This window comes from Ochotona princeps, chromosome 9 (assembly GCF_030435755.1).
Source record: "Ochotona princeps isolate mOchPri1 chromosome 9, mOchPri1.hap1, whole genome shotgun sequence".
Classification (NCBI taxonomy): Eukaryota; Metazoa; Chordata; class Mammalia; order Lagomorpha; family Ochotonidae; genus Ochotona; species Ochotona princeps.
The window spans coordinates 25,439,695-25,445,319 of NC_080840.1; positions in this window are offsets into that span (position 1 = coordinate 25,439,695).

A 5,625-nucleotide genomic window follows, 5' to 3' on the forward strand; every position below is an offset into this window, starting at 1 on the left:
GCATAAGACACATAAAGCATATGTAAAAGCATAAAGGCACATCCAGGTATATAAAGGTAACATGTTAAATCATATGAATGTACAGCCTTAAATACCTAAGAAAGTAGCTGCTTACTCAAGGTGCTGTAGTACAGGACAAAGGCTTTCGGCTAAGACCAAGTGAAGAATGTGGGATAAAGCATTCATAGATTGGCTCAATCCAGGAAGGGCTCTGCCTCTCAGGGGTGTAAGGAATAATACTAAATTTAGCAAAGCCTTAATCTCAATATGAGAAAAATGGGAATACAGGCGCATTTTTGCTTTCTCATGTTACTGTGCAGACTATCTGATGCTTATAAACAGCTCAAAGCAGGCAATGATAATAGTGAGGATGGCAAAGAGGTGCATAAGCTGCAGAAGGGACTCCTGGCCAACTGGATCTTCTTGTCCAATGTTTCTTAGAGTTTTCAGCTCGTTACCATCCTAGATGCATGATCCACGCAGTGCCCCAAGACTTCTTTCAAAGAAAGGGATTGCCACTTTAAAGGTCTATTGTCACCATCTTAACATACTAACAATTTTAAACAACAGGCCATATTTTTATTTTGCAATAGCCTGAAAGTTATAGCTGGCTCTACCTGGGGAACACTCAAAATCCCAGCATTTGAAGCCCACCCTACATTGATTAAGTCAGAATCTCAGAGGCTAAGATGAGAGGTTCTTAATTTTTAAGGCTCCACTTACATTGTGGTGCAGTTTAGAAACTATCTTCAGTGTCTAATAAATTGGCAGCCATCAGGGAATTTTTTAGCATAATTTTTCTAATTATGAGGGACTTCACATATATATTCTTCGGCTTTGAAGTGTGTTTAAACTGAGGCTGTACACACTGGAATGCCCACTCATGTGATCACATGATAATTAGCTCTGGCACCAGGACTTAGGAAACATACCCTTTAACCAGAGCTGGGCTGCCTCAGTGGCTTAGATGGAGCAGTGGACAGCATATCAAAGCACACGTGGAAGATACAGCAGTACATTGCAGTCTGCAGAGCACACCTGGTACACCAGAGGACGGAGAACAGAACAAATTGATCAACTACCTGGGCCAAGTGTTGGCAGTGAATAACTGGGCAAATGGAAACTGTAAGGTGGACTATGTCAATCAGTGGATTCTGGAGAGATTTCATTGTGCTTGGAGCGGCAATAATTTGGAACTGTTGAACTATTAAAACCTCATGAGCAGGACGCTCAGAGCATGCCCCACATTGGGGACCCTGGGTTGGTGTCTGGTGGCTGTCCTGTATTGCAGGGTGCAGAGGTGTTTGGGAGGCTGGGTGTGGCTTCTCTCCTTCTCTCCCCCTTCCCCCCGCAGATACAGGAAGGAAAAAAAATGTACAAATGGTGATCTCACCCACCTTCCTATAGCCCTTGACCCTAATCACTCTAATGAACTATGTAAAAAAATCAAAAATAATTTTAAAAATAAACAAAAATAACAAAACTTGTATGTAACAATGAAGTGTAATGAGGCAAATTAAGAAATTAAAGGCTTACAAAGGCCTAGCACATAAGTTTTGAGCTATCACCAATGTTATGATTCTTACAGGTTGCTTTGGGTTCAATTAGTAGCAGGATGCTTTGATGACCGAAAAGACCTCTAGCACAAGCGCAGCCAAGTAACTGTTTCAAAGGACACATGTATTCTTCCAAGCACAGATATAGAGAAAGCATTTAATTAGAAGATGAACGAGTGCACTGACTTAAGCCACATCCCAACATTCAGGTTAGCTGTGAGTAATTTACTCTTCCTGCCAGGTGGTCCAATCATTGAGGAGTCTTCCAAAGTAGCACCCGGCCTTGCCTTTCTAAAAAAGTCAAGGGCCATAGGGAGGGAAACAAAGACCTTGGTTTTCTTTCTCTGTACCCAAACATGCCATTTTCCACTCCTCTCACTCATTCCCCCAGCCAACAGTCTCCATCATCACGGATGCCTTTAACACTTGCTGCTTAATCATTATTTTTCTGTTTATTCTGATGTCTTTCATTTGTATGGTAAAATAACAGACAGGATCTTACAGTTCACTTCGCTTAGTCTCAACTTTACTGGCATTGCAGATACACAGGATTTAGACCACATACACAGATGAGGAGAGAAATGTGGATGTTGTTGCTTAAGACCTAAATTTATAGCCTTAGGTTTCAATTTAAATTTTTAATTTCCTATTTTTTTCCATTTGAGAGATTTTGCTAATACTACAGGGAGAAAAGAGTTATGAATGACTTTTGGTGGAGAATTACAAAGAATTCTGTAAACAGTAATTTAATTAGAATTCAGCGAAGAAGCCAAACACCAGAAATTATCTGCCTGACACCTGGTTGACATGTTTACTTGGCATGCAGTTCCTCACTTGGCAGCACTCCCGAGTGGGCAAGCTTCCATAAAATCATACCGAGTCTTTGGTCCCACCCATGAGTTAAACCCAAATCTTTGGAAATGGCAGTTGGGAGTGTAGATATTTTAAAGACTTCACTCTAGCTGATTTTGAACACATAATTGAGGTGAGAACAGGGACACCCTCCTACAAACGAGAGGGTGTTGTGTGGAACTGCATGTTTTAAGGGTTTAGGAAAGAACAGAGTCATGAAAACAAAATTTCATCCAAACAAACAAACAAAAAGGCCTCCTAACAGTGAAAAAAAGCAGCCTGTTTGGTATTCTCACAGAACGACGTTTAAAATTCAACAGTTGGGTCACGTCTGGTTAAGAAGTGGATAAATACAAGCATACCTCCAGTCTGTGGGCACAGGCGACTCCTTTTTGGTGAACTTCTCCGTCCTGAAAGCTGCTTCAAGGCTCTCAGCTCCCAACAGTGAGTGAGACGTGGCCTCGGCAGAGCGACTTCCAGGCAAACACAGCATGGCTGCTTGAGCTGTCTCAGCTAAATAGGCTTCTCCATGCAGCTCAGCTGTTTGGAGTTTCCAGAAGCTCATGAAATGCAGGGCCCTGAAGTGCAGCTGCAGCAATTATTCTGATTCCTCACTCACATGAGGAAAGGTTTCTTCATCGTCTTTTCCCGAAGTTCTGTTTCTGGGAGGGCTCCTTACCCTTCTCAGAAATGCACATCAAGCATCCATTTCCAAGAACCTACTATCTCAAATACTTGCCTTAAGAGAAAGGTCGTGCACAATGTATGGGACATTGGAAAAGGCCTTTTACCTGAATGCTTGGAGGCCTGTGTCAGTCCAGAACCTGCTTGCTGCCTCTGAAGTGCCCATCTTGGCCAAATAGTTCCCTAATCTCTCTCTTTGGCTGACTATCTAGAGGACAAATACTAGAAAGTTGAAGAGGGAAAGTAAAAAGGGCAGAAGCAAAGAACATGTAATCCCTTGATAATGAGCTCCCCAAAGAAATTCTTGGGATTAATTCCATGCCAAGTCTCTTTCCTGGGGAGTAGGCTGTGGTCGTCAGTGGACTAGTCAGAATCTGCCACATCTAGCTCTATAAATCCCAAATCTCATTCAGAAGAAATTTCAAAGATGTTATGAAAAACTGCAAAACTGTGTGGGATCTGCCCTGCTGGTTTCTCTGGTCTCATCATCCCTCAGTATTCCAACATTCACAAGCTTTCACTGCGTTGGACTGTTTGCTATTTCTGCAGTGGAAAGCACAGCTAGAATAAACTCAGATGCTGTGATATGGGAGGTGAATGTCCCAAGTAGCACCTTAGTTACTGCATCAAATGCCCACCCCAGGTAGCCGAATTTTAAAATACACTTTTTCCCAGTCCTGACGGGAGGCCAAGAGTGACAGCTTAAACAAAGGAGGAAAAAAACTCAAATTATCTTACTTACTTTAATGTTGATAACTCTGGACTGTAACAAAAATCACAAGTTGTATCCAATTTTACCTTTTCTCTTTCAAGATATCTGAGCTGTTTTTAAGGGAGAGTGTGGATTTTAGAGTTGCAGTCACAGGATAATGAAGAAATACATGTACAACACACACAATTGTAGAATTTTAGAAAAATAATATAGTTTAGACTGAGCTTCGGGGTCAGACTGGGAATTGTGTGCTGGTTCCATCACTCATTGGATGTGGAACCTTGGTTAAATTACAATCTTTTAAATTCCAATTTATTTAACTGTAAGTGGGATACTAATATGTAATTTAAATAATTGAAATAAATGCCTAATATGGCACTTGGTATACAAAAGCATTGTATTTTAGAAATAGTGCCTGAAATGACCATCATTATTAAGGATAGTCTCATTATCCTTCACATAATTTAGTTCCTTGGTTTCAGTGCCTCTGGAAACTATCTGGTCACACACTCATTGAGTTTTATTTGCCTTAATATCACCCCCAAGTTTCAGGTTTTTAAGGAGACAAATGTGAAGAACTGTTCTACAATATTCATATTCAACCAAACTTCAGGGAGCTGGTTTTGAGTTAAGCTGTTGCCCACAACACCAGCATATCATATGGGTGCTGGTTCGAGTTCTGGCTGCTTCTCTACGAATCCAGCTCCCTGCTAATGTGCCTGGGAAAGCAACAGAGGCTTGGCTAAGTCCTTGGGCCCTTGAATTCAGGTGGGAGACCTGGAAGAGGCTCCTGACTCCTACTCTGAGTCTGGCCAAGCTCTGGCTATTGTGGCCATTTAGGGAGGGAATCTAAAGATGCAAGATTCGCTCGCTAATATTTTCTCTTTCTACTGCTCTCTGTAACTTTGCCTTTCAGATAAGCAAATAAATAAATATTTTAAGAACACAGAACTTCTGATGTACAAATAACAAAAAGATTATATATTCTGGAAACAGAACTAGGGAAAACCTAAAGGGGTGTGTGCAATGGAAATGGGCTTTGAGTTTACAATATTAGAAACTTTATGGTGTCAGTGTTAACAGTTTAATGTAAGGTGCACAGTAAGGCTTTGAAGTGGGTTGATAGAGGAAATACTTTATGAACATTATTACAGAATATGAGCATTTTAAGTGACCAGTGAACATATTGTGAATGGATTATGACAGAATGCCATATAGCAGCCTGCCATTTTAGCTCAGTAAGAAAACTAAAAACAAAAGAAGAAAACTCTAAGTAAAATGTGTTGGATCTCAACATTCGTCAAGCTAATTAAATTGTATATATCATATTGTTTGTACTTAAGTTATACCTTAATAAGGCTATTAAGAAAAAGAATATACAAGCTAAAAACATGTAGATTTTTTCAGAAGCTCAGCAAGAGAGCAAAGCAGCCAACTTCCTGCAGGCCTTTTCTGAGTTTTGCAATAATGAATTACTTAGAGGGAACAGCTGTTGCATCAAGAAATGGACTATTTGGAGCAAATACATTCTTGGGAAAAATAGAGAATTTGAACTGATGTCCCAAATGGTTTCACAAATGGTTTCAAGACTAAAATCAAAAGAAGAATTTGGTTCAGTTCTCATGGTTACAGCATCAGTGCTCCAGGGCATCATGCGAGCCTGGTTGCTATTGTTGTGTCATGAGCTCTGATCTTTAAAAATTTCCCTGGAGAATCAATGAGGATGAATTCTGAATGCTTTTCATGTTGTTAGTTGGTGCTGAAAACTCTGCTCTCAACATGCATTTCTTTTTTGTGACTATAGTTCCATTGAAAGTGAGA